Source organism: Ascaphus truei, chromosome 5 (genome assembly GCF_040206685.1).
Source record: "Ascaphus truei isolate aAscTru1 chromosome 5, aAscTru1.hap1, whole genome shotgun sequence".
NCBI classification, from domain to species: Eukaryota; Metazoa; Chordata; class Amphibia; order Anura; family Ascaphidae; genus Ascaphus; species Ascaphus truei.
This window is the reverse complement of record NC_134487.1, coordinates 260,917,726-260,940,531: the sequence shown is the minus strand read 5'-3', so window position 1 is coordinate 260,940,531 and position 22,806 is coordinate 260,917,726. Positions and strand designations below refer to the sequence as shown.

The 22,806-nt window shown below is 40.4% G+C and overlaps 1 protein-coding gene across 1 annotated transcript in view; it reads right to left on the bottom strand.

The window, feature by feature from the left end:
* GABRB2 (gamma-aminobutyric acid type A receptor subunit beta2) overlaps positions 1-22,806 on the bottom strand; it is a 473,189-nt gene that overhangs the window by 417,351 nt on the left and 33,032 nt on the right. The window lies entirely within an intron of this gene.

Genomic DNA, 22,806 nt, shown 5'->3' with positions numbered 1-22,806 from the left:
CCATCTTTGGTTGTCCCAACATACCCCATTCCTAATCCCCTCCTTTTGTGTGTGTTATGTTTTTATTGTATTATTTTATTGTATTTTTATTGGCACTGTTATGTTTTTAATGTACTTATTTAGGTACCATCTATATGTTTTTTTTTTTTTTAGCTCTATAGGTTTATAGCACTTACGGTAGCTTAATTTGTTTTGGACCCTATTGATGGTCAATTCCACCATCCCTTTTACTCATGCTTTATCCTAGCACACATTATGTATTTATAACAGGGCACCTGTGGTATGTTTCTCCTCATGTAGAATCAACCACTTAACCAATTTGGGTAATTAGTTACTGATGCTCGAGAGGGTAGAAGAAGCTTGCAGTAAGTGTACCAAACCATAGCTTGACAAAGCACATGCGGGTGCGAAACGCGTTGTGGTAGAGCTAATAATTGTTTTAGTATCTGTGTGAATTGTCCATTGCCCAGTGCACATTCTGTGTACATAGCCAGTTGTATTTGGAAATTCTGACGCGTCAATTTGCTGTATACGGGTCGCGCTGCTACACGTGAACCAGGAAGTAATGCAGTAATGCGGAGACACCAGTTGATCCCAGCACACGGGATCGATCACATCCCGTGAGCACATTATCCTCACCAGATTGTACATCTACTGACGGGGCAACATGGACATATGATTCCCAAGATACCCACTGGACTACTAACCCTTTACATGTAAGTTATTGCTGCATTTGTTGTTGTATTGTTTAATACATTTTTCTTCACCCTTGGTGTGCTTTGTGCTTTTCTTCTATGACTGGTCCGCCGCTGGAGTTTCTCTACGGTGGACATTGGTGGAGAGGGGGAACACCTCCACGCATAAGAGCTGCAAGAGGGGGGAGAAGATCTACTACAAGATCTTTCTAGAAAGCATGAGCGCGGATTGAAATCTTTTGACTGGTAGTATAAAATACTGTTAGTAAATAACAGAATTTGACACTGTAGATTTGAATATGCATTGTACCTGTCTGTATATAATGGATTATGAAGGATAGGGTTTAAGTAAAAAGCATTTCAGCTGTACTGTAGATCAAACATTTTCCAGTCTGTATAAGTATTGTTCTCATTATATGAATGACTGGACTAGGGGATTGCACAAACACAGTAGAAGTGTTATTGTATTGCATAGTACATTGCAATATTATAAGATACAGTAGTGCATGGTGTCAGATCGGCTGCACTTTGTTAATCTCTAACAATGTGTTGTATTGTGTAGACGTACTGTACTTTGCTTATCCAAACAGCTCTATTCCATGCGGTAGATTAACTGTAAATCTAACACAGCACAATGCAATCTTTATATAAAGTACTGATGTGTATGCACTTCAGACTAAACAAAACAAAATAAATACTGTAGTTTGCCCATACATTAAAAGCTTGTATACAAGTCACCGAGATAGGCATTATAATAATGTATAGGGTAACAATAAATAGGGAAACAGAGGAGCACAAAATCATTTGTGCTCCAAAAAGAAAATCCACTTATGTGCACACTATGTATATATATAAAATGTAACTTTTATTAGGTATACTTAAAACATATATTACCGTAACGCTAAATGTAATGAACCTTAAAAATAAATTAAATAATATACACACATGCACCAGAGTTAGCCTCACATATACAGTATATGGATTCCAGTATATAGTTATAGCTGAAACCTAGGAGGCTAAACAGGGTGCAACCAGATAAGGTGAGTCAAAATACCCATCAATTATGATCACCAGCACAGTAGGTATACAGCCAAGACACTGTGGCAGACATGCGGCTACAATATATCAATAGATTAATAGTGTCAGATAGAGCCAGCTCTGCCAGTTGTACTGTTGTTAAATATTGGAAATAACAAATAGGTAGCGCTATATCCCACAGTGAGCTGGCAGCCGGTGATATAACCCTGACCCCTAGTCAGGCTATAGAAGTGGAAAAGAAGTTATATCAGTGGCGCTCAACACTGTAATGATCAAAGCAATTCTAATAGATATTATAAAATATATATTATAAAATATACAACCAGAGCCACGGAAATCGCCCGTCTGATTGGATGCTCCACGTGGTAAGGGTAAACATGTAAATATACAAAGAAATCAAATCATAGCATAATACTGTAAAACATACACATACATAAACAAACAACACTTAACAAACGCTGAGAACAACAGGTAACTACTCACAATGGCATTTAATATGGCATATCATTAATATCATAAAATACACTTATTACACATAAAATAGTACATAAAAACATATATTAGGTTCAGGCAAGATTCTCCAACTCGGGTGGGGGTACCTGCTTACCGAAAACAGGATGTAATCAGGCAATGGATAATTCAAAGAGTATCCCCTCTTATGGATAGCTGCTGCTGCTGCTTCTGTTGTTAACACCTGGGCTCAGACGAGGAGTCTATTATGGGCAGGGACAGGTTTTTCCAGCTAGCTGCGTCTGCCTCAGTCCTCTCCCAGCACTGCAGAAGCTCCAGGACCACACACAGAGATACTTCCTGGTCTGCCCGCACCACGTGCACCAAACACAGCAATGCTGAAATGTTGGATATTCCTACGCCAGCATGTGCTTTCCCACAGCTCACAGCTCACAGCTCCCAGCTTCGGAAGGGTACAGCACTCACACCCGAGTAGTGGGGACCTCACAGAACCACCCTACGCATTTCGAAAGTCTTGCTTTCTTCCTCAGGGGTTAACCCCTTTTAATCTTGCCTGAATCTAATATATGTTTTTATGTACTATTTTATGTGTAATAAGTGTATTTTATGATATTAATGATATGCCATATTAAATGCCATTGTGAGTAGTTACCTGTTGTTCTCAGCGTTTGTTAAGTGTTGTTTGTTTATGTATGTGTATGTTTTACAGTATTATGCTATGATTTGATTTCTTTGTATATTTACATGTTTACCCTTACCACGTGGAGCATCCAATCAGACGGGCGATTTCCGTGGCTCTGGTTGTATATTTTATAATATATATTTTATAATATCTATTAGAATTGCTTTGATCATTACAGTGTTGAGCGCCACTGATATAACTTCTTTTCCCGTTGTTAAATATTGGCTATACTCATGATAGTGAAATGACCCACGCTTGCATTCACCAGCACAGTGAGTGCAGAATCAGTTGTTGCAGCAGGGATACGGCTACAGTATGTCCATAGATAGTAATAGTACCCATAAAGCGCCCCTGATAGCTACACTGTTTTTATATATATTGGCTATGCTGGTGAAAAAACTGGTTCCTAAGACACTATATTAAAAGCAACCCCATAACAGGGGCTGATGACATAATAACGCGTCCAACGCGCGTTTCCCTCCTACTATGGAGCTTCGTCAGGGACAATTTTGCATGGGGGAGGAAGCGGAAGCTATTTAAATGCTCTAGTCGTCATGGCGACGGGCAAACTCATTGCTATTGCGCATGCGCAAGGCTCGCTTGCATAACTGCATAGACCGTGAAGATTAGACCACACTCACATGCTGACGGCAAAGATCCTATAGACCGTGTTGATTACTGGGACCTCAGAATAGCATACTAGCCAAAAAACAGACACGGAAGAACGGCACCGGTCGCGGGAGATTACTGCGCATGCGCAAGGTAATAGACTCGTTTACCAGCATTGCTGGCCCTGCGCATGCCCAAAATCGGCTCCAATTGGCTCTGCGCATGACCAGACTGTTAGCTCTTATAGCCAGTAAGTCAGTGTCAAAGCGCATGCTTACACAGACATAGTGTATCTGACTATCAAGGCTACTTTGCGCATGTGTGAGTAGAGATAATTCTCACTCCACATTTCAATGATGGTATTGCGCATGCCTCAAATGATAGAAAAACAAATGCCATAAATGATGTCCCATATTATAGTCTTGTCGAGACCAGCAAAAGAATGAGCATGCATAGGATTGAGGATAAATGCAGCAGCCACCCTCTCCAATGGAATCATGTCGACAATACAGTGCCAAAAATTAAAATAAAATTACACACTAAATGTTGAACACACAACTAAAAAGTTATCTTTCATTCTCATAATATAAGTTGTGTGATTGGTTATTACACATATCTGTAAACCCATAATATGATAGGAATGTGTTTATCGAAAAGGTAATATAGTCATTGATTCAAAATAGAGTAAAGATTAGTCTAATAATGTTTAACACTATCATGGCTGTGATAACCAAACTCTGTGGCAGAACAGCTCTCAAATAGATCAGCAGGGATATAGATCAGCTAAAACTGAGTATCATAAGCGAGTCATGGGGTGTACAGGTATGAATGTGTAATTTGAAATGGGGTAGGCAAGACGACTAGGCAATCATGGAGATCAAATAAAGGGAGTGAACGTGAACCCTTCATTGAGTCCGTAAGGGCTCCTGGTCTTCAGTTTGTAAATCCACTCAGCCTCAATGCGTAGCAGCATCTGGTCTACATTACCACCTCTTGCTGGGCACCTAATTTGATAGATGCCCATAAACGTGAGGCTATTGACATCTCCATCATGATAATGCGTGACGTGTCTGGCTACTGGTGTTTCTGCAGCATGTTTGATTGAATTAACATGTTCGAGTATACGTCTACGCAATTGCCTAGTAGTCTTGCCCACATATCTTTTCCCACATTTACAGATAAGGAGATAGACGACGTTAGTTGTCCTACAATTAATGAAACTGTCGACACTAAAGTGCTGTGTGTTATCATAATTGTAAAACGTCTTAGCGGTGATTGCAAATTTACACGCCTTGCACCCCTGACACCGATACATCCCTTTAATCGGGGTCAACCAAGTCTCTGCTCGGGCATGCTGATAATGGTGATATACAAGTTTGTCACGTAGATTTTTTGACCTCCTGCTAGTAATAGTGGGTCTGGGTCCAATAGCTGTAACCAGATCACTGTCAGATAAAAGAAGGTGCCAATGGCGGGCAAAGATTCTTTTAATCTCCCACCATCTTTTATTGTAAGTACCGATGCATCTTATGGTATTGTCCTTCTTTTTATTAAGTGTATTGGAGGACAAGAGAGAGTCTCTATCACTATGTAATGCTCTGTGATAGGCACGATTGAGTGTCTTCAGTTTATAACCACGACTAAGGAACCGATCACATAGTTCTTTGGACTGGAGAATAAATTGCTGAATGGTAGAACAATTCCTGCATAATCGCAGGTATTGTCCAGTCGGAATACCTGAAATGAGGCTGGCCGGGTGTTGACTTTGTGCCAATAGCAAGCTGTTAGTAGCTGTACTCTTCCTAAACACTTTGGTTTGGACATTCCTGTCACAATCGACGTATATATCCAAATCCAGGAAGGTGATGGAAATTTTGCTAAAGGCAATTGTCAGTCTCAGATTCAGAGTATTCTTGTTTAGAAGTGCAACAAACTCCAGTAAACAGTCTTGTGGGCCGTCCCATAGCAGGAGGATATCATCTATGTATCTGATCCATAGTAGAATATGGTCAGTATACATAGATAGTTCCTCCTTGAATACATGGACACACTCCCAACCAGCCCAGGTACAGATTCGCATATGTAAGGGCACATGCTGTGCCCATTGCTGTACCCCGGGTCTGGTGATAGTAAGTCCCATCAAATACAAAATAGTTGTGGGTAAGCACAAAGCGGAGTAAGTCCAAAATAAACCTATTGTGTCTATTGAATCTGCAGTCCCTAGATTTAAGGAAATGATTGACAGCATTGAGACCATTCTCGTGGATAATGGAGGTATATAAGGATTCAACATCTAAACTCACGAGAATGGTCTCTGTAGAGATGTTAACACCATTGAGTTTTTTAAGGGTGTCTTTTTTGTCTTGCACATAAGATGGTAAGCTTATTACAAAGTCTCTAAGGACCTTGTCCAAATATATGCTGCTCCCTTCAGACAGACAATTGTTTCCCGATACAATAGGGCGACCGGGGGGTGACTTTAGTCTTTTATGTACTTTAGGCAAGGTATAAAATGTCGCCACTGTCGGTGATTTGGGGTACATAAAGTCATATTCTTGTCTGCTTATCATGTCCCTATCAAGGGCTTCTTGCAGTATAGACAATAGATCTCGTTTATAACTGGAAGTTGGACTACTCTCCAAGATCTCATAACAATCCTTGTCACTCAATAGGCTCTTGTTCTCTTTGACATATGCATCGGTATCTTGGATTACAATGTTGCCACCCTTATCGGATGGCTTAATCACAAAAGATGTTTCACACATAAGCTCTTTTAATCCCTTTCTTACATCATAGTGATGTTATTCATGGATCTACAGTGTTCTGGAACAGCTTCCAGGTCCCTTGTGACACAGGAAATAAATAGCTCTACTGCTGGACAAGTGCTCATAAGAGGAGTGAAATGACTTTTATTCTTGAGATGAGTAAATGGACCGGTAATCTCCATTTCTGTGGAGATATTTTGTTCCAACAGCTGTATCATATCATCAAGGTTCTGTTTCTCTTGAGCGCTTAATCCAGCAGTGAGTTCGTTATCATTAGCTCTCTTGGAGTGAAATTTATGTAATAGTAGTTTCCTACCAAAAAGATTTAAATCTTTCACCCATTCGAACAGGTTGAAGTCAGAGGTAGGTGAAAAAGAAAGCCCTTTTTAAAGTAATGTGAGTTGTTCATCACTAAAAACATGGCTGGAAAGATTATAAATTTGCATAGCGTCTGTAGGGCAGGTGCTGTCTCCTAAGTCGGGGCAGGAGGGTTCTTGTTGCCACTTAGGCTTCTTTTTTCCCCTACGGGTTTTACGTTTTGCTGGGCCTGTGCTAAAAAAAAACCCTTATTGCTTTTGGGGTTCTTCCTACCATGACCAGTAGATTGACTTGGTGGTCCTGGGACTGACTGTTCGCCCTCAGACACATCTGTCTCAGATGATGAATACCCCGAGAAGTTGCCCCTTCTCCTAGACCTTGTAGGAAATTTATACACCGTGCCCTGTTCATAGTCATTGCTATCGCGAAGGAATTTGATATGTTTCCTTTCCTTTAAATCTCTCCTGAATTTTTCCATGTTAATTTCTAGCTGACGTTCCATCTCATCAAATTCCTGTAACTTATTAAACTTGCCAAGATCTTTAAGAGTAGTATCTAATTCATGATTAGTCACATCTAAACGAGTCTTTTCATGTTCTATCAACAGGGTCATCAGTTCGTTTGAGCAGTTTGTTAAAGTGTCTTCCCATTTTTTAATGAACTCAGTTGAGGTAATATAGTAAGCAGGACTCAGTTTCAGTCTCAAGCCACGTGGGATCATACTGGTATCAAGATATTTCTGCAAACTTGTGATCTCCCACTAAACCTGAGACTGAGTCCGTAACAGTTTGGATATATTGTGGAAATAATTTACTATATCTTGATCTTTATCTGACGTGCCTAATTATGAAGATAACTTTTTAGTTGTGTGTTCAACATTTAGTGTGTAATTTTATTTTAATTTTTGGCACTGTATTGTCGACATGATTCCATTGGAGAGGGTGGCTGCTGCATTTATCCTCAATCCTATGCATGATCATTCTTTTGCTGGTCTCGGCAAGACTATAATATGGGACATCATTTATGGCATTTGTTTTTCTATCATTTGAGGCATGCGCAATACCATCATTGAAATGTGGAGTGAGAATTATCTCTACTCACACATGCGCAAAGTAGCCTTGATAGTCAGATACACTATGTCTGTGTAAGCATGCGCTTTGACACTGACTTACTGGCTATAAGAGCCAACAGTCTGGTCATGCGCAGAGCCAATTGGAGCCGATTTTGGGCATGCGCAGGGCCAGCAATGCTGGTAAACGAGTCTATTACCTTGCGCATGCGCAGTAATCTCCCGCGACCGGTGCCGTTCTTCCGTGTCTGTTTTTTGGCTAGTATGCTATTCTGAGGTCCCAGTAATCAACACGGTCTATAGGATCTTTGCCGTCAGCATGTGAGTGTGGTCTAATCTTCACGGTCTATGCAGTTATGCAAGCGAGCCTTGCGCATGCGCAATAGCAATGAGTTTGCCCGTCGCCATGACGACTAGAGCATTTAAATACACTGGCGACACACTTTATTCGAGCTCGGCTAGTCCCACGAATTCGGGTATACCCGGGTGTATTGAGGTTTGTGACTGTTTTCTGCCCGAGTGCATTGAGGTATTTTCCAAGCAGGGATTGAAGCATTTTATTCCCGCTGGCTGCAATACTGCACAGTATATATATATATACTGCATTACAATTCATGAATTTATGCCATCTGGTAGACACGCGAAGCATTGCAGCCTATTAAATCCTAATCATTATCATTTAACAGATCAGCCGCCCATCAGCCAGACATGAACCCAGGCTGGGAAGGCAAACTCAACGGGGCTTGTCAGACGTGAGGAGCGGCGCATTCCAGGTATCTGCCAGGTACATACTGGGTATTTGCTCGAATAAAGTGTGTCGGTGCAGTAGCTTCCGCTTCCTCCCCCATGCAAAATTGTCCCTGACGAAGCTCCATAGTAGGAGGGAAACGCGCGTTGGACGCGTTATTATGTCATCAGCCCCTGTTATGGGGTTGCTTTTAATATAGTGTCTTAGGAACCAGTTTTTTCACCAGCATAGCCAATTTATATAAAAACAGTGTAGCTAGCAGGAGCGCTTTATGGGTACTATTACTATCTATGGACATACTGTAGCCGTATCCCTGCTGCAACAACTGATTCTGCACTCACTGTGCTGGTGAATGCAAGCGTGGGTCATTTCACTATCACGAGTATAGCCAATATTTAACAACAGTACAACTGGCAGAGCTGGCTCTATCTGACACTATTAATCTATTGATATATTGTAGCCGCATGTCTGCCACAGTGTCTTGGCTGTATACCTACTGTGCTGGTGATCATAATTGATGGGTATTTTGACTCACCTTATCTGGTTGCCCCCTGTTTAGCCTCCTAGGTTTCAGCTATAACTATATACTGGAATCCATATATATGTGAGGCTAACTCTGGTGCATGTGTGTATATTATTTAATTTATTTTTAAGGTTCATTACATTTAGCGTTACGGTAATATATGTTTTAAGTATACCTAATAAAAGTTACATTTTATATATATACATAGTGTGCACATAAGTGAATTTTCTTTTTGGAGCACAAACGATTTTGTGCTCCTCTGTTTCCCTGATTCACTTCAATTCACAGTCGCACCTATTGTCCCTTACAATTATCGATATTTATCACGCACTTACATCACAATCAGTATAATTTAGTTTACCACTCCCCATCCCTCCCCCTTTCTTTGCTGTTTAACAATAAATAGGTACTCCCATCTCTGTAAACCTTACAATCCATTTGTAATAAATATGAAGGGTTTGTGCTTCCAAAATATGTAAAGTTATTCAATTAAACTTGAATAAAAAGTGAAGGATGACCACATTGTACACTGAAATATATGTTCTGTTTTATATAGAACAGAGAAAGAGTAACCAAAGGATTTTGCTTTGGCGGCTTTATCAAGGGTAAGTTGTCATGTTGTGTCACTATTGTGAAGATCGGCCTTCGGCCCCTCCTCCATGACTGACCAGGCTGGGGGACACCGCACGGACCATGCTTAGGCTCCGCCCCTGTGACATCACGGGTGATGCACACTTCACTCAAGCTACGAGCAGGCGCCACGGTGCCTTGGGTACATTAGGGGTTAATTTAATCTCCACTTATTCTTCACCTGCACTTCTCCCTGCCCCTGCCTATCAGTGGACTGAATATGTCTAAGGGGTGGGTTTCATTCATTACCCTACAGCTGTCTGCTATCCTACCATTGGCTGCCTGTTCCTTAAATGTTCAGCCAGCCTTGCTGCAAACTGGCTGAGCATAAACTTTGGTTTGTGTAACTAGTGTTTGCCTCAAACACCCTGCTGCCCTGCTATTGCCTTGTCTGACCTTGTCTTGCTTCTCTTGCTCCTGTTTGACCTCGGCTTGTACCTGGACCTCTGCCTTCTCTGACCCCTGGACTCAGCTTGCATTTATATTTCTACCTTCTATATTCCTGAACCCTGGCACAGCTCAACGACTATCTGATCTCTCCTACCCATGACCACGGCAAGTACCATGACCATTCTGTCTTCTCCTACCCTGACCCGGCTACACAACCTTCACTCTGCACTCCGGAACCAGTTGCTCGGTTGCAGGTCGGTGGTAACTAACATCCCCACCTCAGCCTCGCAGTCCTCTAATGTTTGTGGTGAGCACTGTTACACCTATATTTTATTTACTAGTCCATAGGAACCCAATAAAGGTACTACACTCAAAGGTAGTTGAATCTAAACTGATTCGGGACTATTACTTACTCATGGTCAGTCACACAACAACAACAAGGTCCATTTACAGATTATCATCATTCCTTGGCCCACAGCCTGAGTTCCACTATTCACAAGCGAGTGCATTTAATCAGGTGCTTTTTCACTACAGCCTACACTCCCTCTCAGGAGTGACCATCTGGCTCTGGTTACCCTTTCTCTGTTCTAAGTAATTAACCCCTAGTGCACCCACATAATTACCTCCGAGCTGAGCAAGTGTCACCCCCTTGTTTTTGTTTTATATAGCAATTAAAAGAAAATGTCCTAACACTTGTGATGCAAATCTACTATTGTATACCATAAGGCACCATCCAATGTCAGAAAACACCCACCAAAGCCAGATGACACTTCATGGCCCATTCAATTGAATAGGTCGTAAATTGTTTTCTAGTGGTGGAAGGAGTCTCATGAAATAGCACTGTTTAATAGGAAATATGCCCCTCTATCTTTTATATGGTAAAGTGATTTTGCAGACTAATATATATATTTACAAAATAAGCATCTAAACACAGAGCTGTCTTAACTTTTACATATAACTTTTAAACAAACTGTACTAACACTTGAGTTGCAATCAGATAATGCCACCCAAATGGACAAAGGGCCAATCCGTAAAAAAAAAAAAAAAATACTTGATGGCTTATGAAATCCAAAGTATTCTAACAATATCACCCTTAAAATTAAAGTAGCAATGAGATGTGGAGCTAAATAAACGCATTGTATAATCTTCAGGTAATTGTTGCACCCTGACAGTGGTTAGTTAATCAGGAATTATGTTACCATTAAGTAAATAGCCACTTAAGATCATAATAACTAGTAGTGACAACATTCCAAACCCCAATCTCTTCTTTTCCAATCTTTTTCTATTTTTAAGAGCTTATGTGTACACTTTGTGTTTCAGATTCTGCAGCAGGTAGTCTGATGATTGCTAGCACGCCGCATTGCATGTGATTGGTTGAGATCAACTATATAAATGTTTAATATCACAGGAAACATGGGCTTTGTTCATCATGTTAATAATTATGATGCACCAGTTATCAAGATATAAGAATCTATTTGCTATCACCTCCATTGTGTGAATTCCAAGTTTGATGGGGGTTTCAACATTTGATGTGTTAAAAATTATGATTTTCCTAATCTCCAGCAACTAAGCTTTCCATCTCCTGACCAAAGCATCCGATTTAAGAAAAAAAAAAAAAGCAGTGAAAAAGTCAAGAGAAATGTTAAAATGCAAGTAAAATGGCAATCAGTGCGCACTGTTGCTTTAAGTGCGTCTTTTTTTTTGCTTCTTTGTTAATCACTTTTTTGAAATACAAATTTTGCTTATCATCATGTTTTCCTTTGGAACAAGAAAAAACGTGCGATTTGACACACTGCACCATGTTTTGTAGCGCCATCTAAACTATTTCTTACATCTAGGGCAGATTATTAGAAGCCAGGAAGTGATATCATCTTAAACTTGGAGGATTTTTTGAAGAAGATAAAAGCAAGGAAGAGAAAGGGACTTTGCTCCATTTTGCTCCTCATGTATCGTCTTGCAATTCAGGAGTTAGGGAGGATTTACATGACACAGAGATTATTAAATGTATCAAACTGTGCGTCTACTGAAATGAAACACAAGAAGTTATTATAAAAGTTATCTGTACAAAGAAGCTATTAAGTTTTAAGTAAATGTACCTTAGTCATTTGTTTAACAATGCCATGTACCTGAGAACTCTAAAGAAAGGCAAAACTGTTGAGTACCTGTATATATACTATGTAATATATATGAAAAAAAAAACAGGCGCACTCGTAGTGTAGTAAGTTATAAAATTTATGGAGGACTAGAAAAAGTAAAATTGCGCACTCACAAACAAATCAAGAACATAAGCAGTTATGAGTATATTCAATCGCCAACAGTGCAGGATACCAGCAGGGCAAACGTCTCAGGGGCTCCACCGAGTGTAACAGATACACCATTCACGTCGCCTCTGTATGCCGAGTATTTCCTCACTCCAGTCAGGATCTCGCGAGAGTAGTGACGTCAGCGAGAGTGTTTGGGTAACCTCTGATTCATCACCGCAAGCAGGCAAGCTCTGTGTCAATAGACTGACTGGAGTGAGGAAATACTCGGCATACAGAGGCGACGTGAATGATGTATCTGCTTCACTCGGTGGAGCCACTGAGATGTTTGCCCTGCTGGTATCCTGCAGTGTTGGCGATTGAGTATACTCATAACTGCTTATGTTCTATATTTGTTTGTGAGTGCACAATTTGACTTTTTCCAGTCCTCCATAAATTTTATAACTTACTACACTATGAGTGCAACAGACGACAGAGAAGCCCAATGCTACATCCAACATGACAGAAATACACAGTAAAATACTTATATATTCTCTTGAAATAGGGTCATTTAGTTTAACCCTTTGGCCAAAGCGTTGTAAGCTTGCGAGCCACGTCAAGGCAAACACCTGTTCGCAAGTCCTAACACTACCAGATAAAATACTAATATACCTCTATTAGGATTAAAATTCTCATTTACCTCTATTAGGAGGGAGAAAGACCACAGTGGGTCTATATCCAGCAGAATGAGGAACTTGCAAACTAGGGAAGTGGGGAGGGGCGGGCTTAAAACCTGGGAAGGAGGAGCCACTAACCTCCACCAGATGGAACAGCTGAGAATGGGTTAACAAAACACAGAAACCCAGCAGGCTCTTTTTGGAAACCCCTGAGCCCCCACAATATATATATATATGTATATGTGTCAAAATGGAGTGCTATTGAGCGTGGCATATGTATACAGTACAACAGACGACAGAGAATCCCAATGCTACATCCAACATGACAGAAATACACAGTTAAATACTTATATATTCTCTTGAAATAGGGTAATTTAGTTTAACCCTTCCTGGGGTTCTGTGTTTTGAATTTTAATCCTAATAGAGGTATATTAGTATTTTATCTGGTAGTGTTAGGACTTGCGAACAGGTGTCTGCCTTGACGTGGCTCGCAAGCTTACAACGCTTTGGCCAAAGGGTTAAACTAAATGACCCTATTTCAAGAGAATATATAAGTATTTAACTGTGTATTTCTGTCATGTTGGATGTAGCATTGGGCTTCTCTGTCGTCTGTTGTATACATATGCCACGCTCAATAGCACTCCATTTTTACACATATACATATATATATTTTGTGGGGGCTCAGGGGTTTCCAAAAAGTGCTTGCTGGGGTTCTGTGTTTTGTTTACACTATGAGTGCGCCTGTTGTTTTTTGTTTTTTTCTTAGATATCCTTGAGGGATTTGGTGGTCCCTTTCTTCAGGCTGCAAAGACTCTGAAGAGCAGTGTTTTTTGGATTGGACTTTCACTTGTATTGTATATTTTACATATATTTTTTCTGAGATTTTTTATTGTTTAATAAACCACAAATATTTATCATTTATCATGACTACTGCATACTGAACTTTCTAGCTTGGGTTTCCTAACCTGTCGACATGGTTAAATGTACACAGAATATTTATTTAGAATGCAAACTAATCATTTGATTAATCAAATGATCTATATATATTTGAATCCCTGGGTAATTATACACCATTAATAGGGGTTAATTTATAATGTTATGCAAGTCTGGAAAAGCACTGGTATTTGTAGATTTTAATTGTGCATGTCTGAGTCTATATGACATATTTTTACACATATTTACGGAATTATTGATTTAAATTCCTTCAATTAGGCACAAAGCATAAGCGATGCAAATTCAGTCTTTTTCATTTTTACATACTAAATTCTCTGGGATTCTTAACAGGAATTCATATTAAGCTATCAATTTAAATATTCAGGGGTCACACTCGACTCCTCTCTCACATTCTCTTCTCACATTCAAAACGTATCTAAAATCTGTCGTTTTTTCCTCTGCAATATTACAAAGATACGCCCTTTCCTCTGTTGCTCGACTGCTAAAACTCTGACCCAGGCCCTCATAATCTCCCGTCTCGATTACTGTAACCTCCTGGTGTTCGGCCTTCCTGTCTCTCACCTGTCTCCCCTACAATCTATCCTAAACGCTGCTGCCAGAATCACTCTACTCTTTCCTAAATCTGTCTCAACGTCTTCCCTGCTGAAATCACTCTCCTGGCTTCCTATCAAATCCCACATCTCGCACTCAATTCTCCTCCTCACTTTTAAAGCTTTACACTCTTCTGCCCCCCCCTACATCTCAGCCCTAATATCTCGCTATGCACCATGCCAACTCTTGCATTCTGCTCAAGAATGTCTTCTCTTTACCCCCTGTGTATCTAAAGCCCTCTCCCACCTTAAACCTTTCTTACTGACTGCCCCACACCTCTGGAATGCCCTTCCCCTCAATACCCGACTAGCGCCCTCTCTAAACACCTTTGAGACCAACCTTAAGAGACACTTGCTTAAAGAAGCATAAGAGTAGCACATTGGCTAATAATATACACATGATACATAAAAAGCTTGGCCCGCTGCAGACACACTTACCAGAATGCCCTACTACTGTCTCTGTACATTCTTCCTACCTACCAATTAGATTGTAAGCTCTTCGGAGCAGGGACTCCTCTTCCGAAATGTTACTTTTATGTCTGAAGCACTTATTCCCATGATCTGTTATTTGTACAGTATTAATTGTTATTTATATGATTGTCACATATATTACTACTGTGAAGCGATATGTACATTAATGGTGCTATATAAATAAAGACATACATACATACAGTACATAAATTCTACTCATTTATTTGAAAAACTTCTAATCACTGCTGTTTCATCCAAAATATTTAAGAATTGTGTGCATTATTCAATATCTATAGTTTTATCAATTTTAAGTTACAGTATCTATAAGCAAATACAATTTTTGTTTAACGTTTTAAGCTTCAATGGTTAATATCTAATTTTTGCCCATGTTATCCACCAGATTAGTTACGAAAAGTCTTAATAACAGACTAGTATTCTAAAAAAAAAAAAAACTAAGAAAAAAATATTTCTCATTAATCCCACATATTGTTTGAAAGTGTCAGCCCTTTGTGTTTTACCTCATGTCAAGTGCATGTCTTTCTTTGCTTATTGCTGTACAGGAATGTACACCGCCCTATATTACTGCGTGTGTTTGTATATAGTGTGTGTGTGTGTATATATTATACATATATATATATATATATATATATATATATATATATATATATATATATATATATATATATATATATATATAAATATGTATATATATATATATATATATATATATATATATGTGTATATATATATATATATGTGTGTGTGTGTGTATATATATACATATATATATATATATACACAGTGTTCGACAAACCTATACATTTGCACGCCCTGGGCGAGTGGATTTAACATTGTGGCGAGCTCCTATTGGCCCAAGCAGCACACGTGTGGTACTAGGTGGCGAGTAGATTTTTTTGTTCGGCGAGTAGATTTTTGGGCGATTTGCCGACCACTGTATATATATATATATATATATAAATATATATATATATATATATATATATATACATGCATGCAACACATGACATATTACACTTGGAGGCGCTTCTGAGTAAGAGGGCCAGGGGTAAGCCCCATTATGTAATGGGAAGCCCCTAGGTACCAGCACATAGATTGTGCGGGAAAGGGGGACTCCTCACTGGGCCCTGTGTGGAGAGTAGAGGGATCTCTGAACCTTTCCTTATCAATGGGGTTGGGGCGTATCCTGGTGGCACAAAGAATCGGGGAGCATGGTTACCCTTCACCCATGTGTTCATGTTCTATATTGGGGGCTCTCAGATGTGTGATTCCTGGGAGAGTAGACCCCATTTGAAAAATGCCATTAAGAGTACCACCTGCTGCATTAGATGCGGAGCTTGGGCACCTGGCAGCACTCTAACCCTCAAAAGGGTGAAACTGGGTGATATACAAAAATGGCATGATGGTCTGTGCTGTGGGGGAGTCGTTCCAGGCTGAGACCCCAGGGTAACGTGACCCCCATGTTGTTAATTTCATGTCCTATATTGGGGGCTCCCAGGATGTGTGATTTCTGGGATAGTGTTCCCAATTGAAAACTGTCAATAGGGGACAATCTTGTGCAATGCTGTGAAGATTGGGTCCTGGCAGGCTCTAGACCTTCCATAAATGGGGGTTGAAGGGGCTAGAAGGGACAGGCTCTACGTTATGTAGCAGGAATCCTGTGCACCTTCTGCGCGAACAAAAATGGCTACCACCGCGTGCTGGTGTGCACTTAAGATACTCAAAATGGCACTCCCGCCAAAGCCTGTAGACCGCATGGGTTGCAAGTTCCAGATTTGTAAAAGTTTGCAAAATTAGTGCATCCTTTCGGCGCCAAACGCCTGGCACGGCCCCTCACTGTGACTGACTCAGCTAGAGTCAGGTCATATTCTGTTCCACCCCTGCTTATAGATCCACCCAGGGGAGGAGCTAACTTAAAGGTCTCAGCCAACCCTGGGGAAGTTAGAACAAGGAGGAGTTAGCCGTGCCTCTGCAGGCTCATTCTTCTGTGAGCTAAGCAAGAGAGAAGAGCTGTTATATGCTAGTGAGTCTTCACTGCAATATGGCTGCCTCTAACAATACTAATGACCTAGAAGTATCCAACTATTCCCTCCCAGGCGGCTGCCTGGTGGTGAGAGTCAGAAGAAGCATACACCTAAGATGCATTTGTGCCCACTGTCGCTTGCCTGGTGGCCCTGTCGGCCTAGAAGCACGGTGCCAGCACTGTGGCACTTGCTATCTGTGGCCTGCCAGCCCAGTGCCTACGGAGGTATGTGTACCTGTCTCCCGAGCCGTTACCCGACGTGAACGGTCTCGTTCCTGTTTTTAGCTGTCATGAATGCTGCGGGCCCATGCGCCCTTATTGGTGTAACGGAGGCTCCAGTGGTCTGGTACCCCTCTCTACTACAATGACTACCTCAGCTGCGGACCAAGCTGTGGGCCCATGTGCCCTAGAATGGCCGGACCGGCCTACTACCATGGTACCGTCGGTCCCAGGCCTGGGACCAGTACCTTCCGATACCGACCGGGTGAATTGACTGCCCCAGGGGTGTCGGGTATGAGTCCCCAGGTGACCGTGGAGCATGGTGGCCCCATAAGTATGGTTGCCCGGGCGACTGGCTCGCCCCATGATCGCGTCCTGGCGGAGGTGTCCCCCCTAGATGAAAACCTATACTCTGCGGGACCTGCAGAGGAGAAATCGCCACTTACCTGCTTATCCTAGACGAGTTCCGGTCCAGAGGCGTCCGTCCAGGAGGTTGCAGAGGTTCCGGGTGTCCGGCGAGATCCACCTTCCCAGATTATGTCGGAGCTGTCTGCCTACCGCCTGCGGAGGAACCGATGGACGTGTGTGTTGCAGCTTGGATTACTATATTCATTTGAGCATCCAGTACCACATTTTGTATGACGATATATTTATCATATGTTTTTATTTTTATGTGATATATATATATATAATCCATGGGCTACAAACTCATAGTCTGTCATGTCACTATCAATTAAAACATAATAAAGATCCAGCAACACTTAGAATACTGGGAATAGAACATATAAAATCTACTTTATTGAGTGGCGACAGACATAAAAGCCTAAACCTTCGTGAAACATACTGGATTTATGTTCTAAACACACTAAGTCCATCCGGTTTAAATGACTGCATAGATGTAAGTACAGTCATCTGAGGGTAGCTTCCCACAAGGCATTGATGTGGAGGTCTGGGTTGAACATGCTTGCCATGTTCCCTCCATATCTGTCTCGGGGAGTGTCCTGTCCAGATCTGTTCAGTTCCACATGTTATAATTATTAATAGACACATTTAAGGTACACATTTATAATACAATTCACAGTTTAATAATATCCTAATAATTAATTGGATAAGTAAGAATTAGTAATGCACTGGACATTTAATAATGAGCACATATATTTAATAAATATTTAAGATTTATACACTATAGAAACTAGATTATTTATTTCAAAATTAAATAAGAAAAAGCACATAGAATTTTCTAATTATTTTTGAGCACAAATGTATTATTAGATATGTTTTTTTCATTTAATTATTCACAGGTTTTTTTATTTTTACATTATTGATAAATGTACACATTATGTACCCTTGGTCAGCAACTACACACATGCCGTAATGCATTTACTTTTCATTTTGTCATACAGGTGACTGTGGGATACAAAGTCCGAGTTTGCAGTTCTCCTGGTTCTTTTGCAAAATAGATACAATTCATCTATCCTTGAGACCCTTTACATATAGGTTAATTAGATATTTAAGAAGGGGTTAATCGTCTCCCATCAATTTATTCTATATACAAATTCATATAAAAATTAAAGAATGTTTATCATTTAATCTTCACAAACATCCCAAATCAATCCTTTCAGGGAATTCATTTCTTCAAATCAAATATTATATTATGCTTTAGGTCCTAATAGCCCATGTCTGAGGTCTCATACATATCCATTGAGGTAGACAGGGGACACAGGCATTTAGGATTCTAATCAAACATTATACCATTATTGTTTATCATTGTATTTATTGTCACATGTAGATAATAACATTCACGTCTGCGAGTATATCTATCAATCAGGACACTAAAAGGGTTTCCTTGACAATTATATTGGGAGGTACTTACAAACTAGTGACAATTAAAATTGGATATCCACCCATAATTGGCATATTTTGTCCAATATCTCATTGCAGTCTTGAATGGATATTATCGGTAGTGGCCTATTAAGACCTAAAAACTGTTCATATATACTACATGTACCAAACTGATTGTATTTTGATTCTATGTATTTGATATTATCATTTATTTATTAATTTTTGATATAATAAGCCAATTGGTTGTTATTAATCATGAACAGGACATTGATTGTCTTCTTTTAATGTGTGTTTATTTAATCCAAGTTAATTCAAGTGTTTTTATTTAGTAATTAAGTTGCTAATTGGTTGATTGACTCATACTGCTGCGGCCGACTTTATTCGAGCATTTGCCCGTTCTCGGCCGCAGCAGTAACCTGGCGCGCGCCGGAGGGTGCCGGGCGCGCGCCGAAGCAGCGGAGGAGCGCCCTCCGATCGGGGCTTTCTTCCTCCCACTGCCGGGTCCGCCGGGTCCCCCGGGTCCCCCGGAACCCCCTGCCGCCGTCCCCCACATCGCGGACACCAGGGCAGACGCGCGTGCAGGGGGCGCAGGCACCCGATGACGCGTGACCGCGCATCGGTGACGCGCGGCACGCCGAGGGGATGCCACTAGCAAGCCAGGAAATCTCCCGGCTTGCGGAACCGGCCGCACTTCAATAAAACGTGTCGCCAGTGTAACTATATAAATAGTCTGACGTACATCCATCAGATATCCTCTGATTAAATCACCGTGAGAGTGAAGAAACGCGTAGGGAAGAGAGTTTTTTAGCTGCTGCTACACTGCTGCTACACTGCTGCTACATTTTTATACCCATTTGCCACTGCCTATTCACCACGGACACTTGTGGGACATTGGAGAGGTATTTCTGATTATCCCTTGCCTTGCGGGATCACGAACAACAGACTTCACATCCGGATTATACTGAAAGTGTGGAGGACTTCCGGGTCACACTGTGGCTGTCTTTTCCTGTATCCCCTGCCGGATGTCGGTTCAGAAGAGCTGGGACTACACGGACGCAGAGATTGGCGTGCAAGCAGAGGCATATCGTGGGCGGTTGGCGAATGAGTATACTCATTACATGCTTTAACCTTTTATTTGTTTGTGAGTTTGCATTTGTTGGTTCTATCCATTTTTATTAAATTGTATTTTACAGGCTGAAGAAGTTTACTTTGGTAAACGAAACGCGTCACGACTGTTGTGGCTGGCGGTTTTACTACCCACCACCAGTACACATTCAAGTGTATCGTTTCTGCCCGTTCCCGATCGTTTCTACGCTATCAATAACGGACAGGCATTCTAAGGACACCTATAGAGGGCTCCGGTTCCTGCGCATGCGCGCTACACTCCTCACCACGCTACCACACGTGGAGGATAGGAGACAGAACGGAGACAGCCCCAGCGCGCGGGTCTGATCTCCCAGAACTGAGACTGCCCATCTATTTCCTATGTGATGCCCTACTCCTGTGATAGACATCAGAATCGGGGATTATTAAAGAAATTTCATATGTAAGTTATTATTATTTTTATTTGTTGCTAATACAATTTATATCTCTCATCTTGGTGCGCTTTTGTGTTTCTTCTTTTTTGCTAACATTGGCATCGCCGTCGGAGTTTCCGGTGGAAGCCACATTTGGAGGTGGGGGAGACACCTCATAACACAAGAGCAGCAAAAGAACAGAGAGGGATCAACATTCCAAGTTTAAAGAGCCAGAGCGCGGACTGAACTTTTCATAACGTATACTCACAAAGGTAATTATATGCATAAACAATGACCGTTGTTGAACTCATTAGCATAGGCTTAAATTAGCATTGCCTTGCATCAACATCAAATAACATGGCTCGCGTAACGCCAGTCTTACCTACAGGTTGAGAGATACGGAAAGAGAAGGGGGGAAATGTATGATTTCAAAGAAACTGTATTGCCCCATTTGTTTGTGAGTTTGTGCAGTTTTTCTTACATCTGTTGGAGATTTCTAGACAGGGAAATCTATGCCCCTTCAAACCTGGCAAAGTGTATTCACAATAGTGATAGGTGACAATGTGAGGAAATGTACCCCATTCCATTATAATTTGTGAGTTGTCTAAGTTCTCCATCACTCCTCCTCTAGACACTTTTCAAATGATGGCTGATGCACACAGGGGCAAAACTGAAGCAAATGACCTTGATAAATTGATGCAAAGAGAGGCTGTTGTAGGGATCTTTAACAGAACAGGGGGAACATTATAGCATTAGATGATTAGAGTTATCAAGTTAAAGGAATTCGATGGAAAGCAATTAGACATTTTTATTTAATACTCCTTGGCAAAATTGGCACAAAAAAATCTGAACCCGATCTCAATGTGGATCTTTTTCTTTAATAAATGTAGGTATATCTTTATTTATATAGCGCCATCCTGGTACATACTGTAGCGCTTCACAGCAATATGAAACGTGACATAACAATATATCACATAATGGGAATGAGCGCTTCAGACATGACAGTAACAATAGGAAAGGGAGTCCCTGTCCCGAAGAACTTACAATCTGGTGCAGTTTATTCTCCCCAGCTTTGCAGCTGAAGGACTTTGATAAATAACCTACGTTGTATCACTTTTGTTCCAAGTAAGTCATTAAAGGACTCATTTTTTCTGCTACAGTATGACCAAGAATGTATTCATAACGGTTATTTAAGAAATAAAAAATGTTTCTAGCAGTGACAGTGTTAATTGAACTGGGGTGTTAAAATAGGGATAACTTGACAAATAAATGCATTGATTTCCCTACTGTATACTATTATCCTGAAGGGGATCGTTGTTTTAGAATATTTCGTTCTGATTTTAATCTTCATTAGCAATGCAAAGACATTCTCCTCTTACACGTTATCTTGCAGAATAAGAGTGCTGCATTATACGCCATAAAACCACTTAAATTAAACAGAATGTGTATCACACTGTGCATCACTGAGGTTTAAATGCTAAATATTAATCTGTGTCCCATCAAAGTTTTGTGATAGGTCTTTAATTTCCTGTTTGCTTGCAAACTGCTACCCAATCAATAATGCAAGAGAATTAACAGGAAAAGGAAGGCCACTGATTAAGCAATAATGACTTGTAATTTCTGGTGTCTCCAATGAATATATTGAATTAGGCTTATGGATTTATAAAATATTTAACTGAAAACCACAGCATGAAAATACTAGTTTAAATTATCAAAAGGTGAGATGTAGCCAACAAGTTATTGATGGGATTTAAAAAAAAATTGTCATAATAACTTACAGTACTCTACTATAGTTAAACTCATGGATAATATTGAATAGTATCACACAACAGGCACCTTGGTAAAACAAAGTAAAAACAATCATAAGCAAATGAACAGTAACAACAAATATATCCATCTTTATTACCATAATTTTCATAGAATCTATTTGCATACATTAGAATAACTTTGAATTGTAATAATCAAACAGAAATGGAAATGCATAGGGGGATGTATATCAAGCAGTTCAGACTGGTGAACCAGGAATAACATGAAGTAAGTCATGTCAAGAACATGACACTTTGCATTGATTTATCAAGGTACTTTACAGTATGTAGATTCGATATGGGGATGAGGTTGATGGAGCAATAGGAGGTAAGGGAGGATTAACATGATTTGAATATGATACCATATGTTAACTTGAACCTTAGCAGACACCAATATAGCATATAAAATGAATTTATTATGTTAACCCACAACTTAACTAGCCTGAAAATCTAATTTTCTTGTATCTCCCCTCCCCCCCCCCCCCAAATGCATAAAAATGAATAATTTCTAC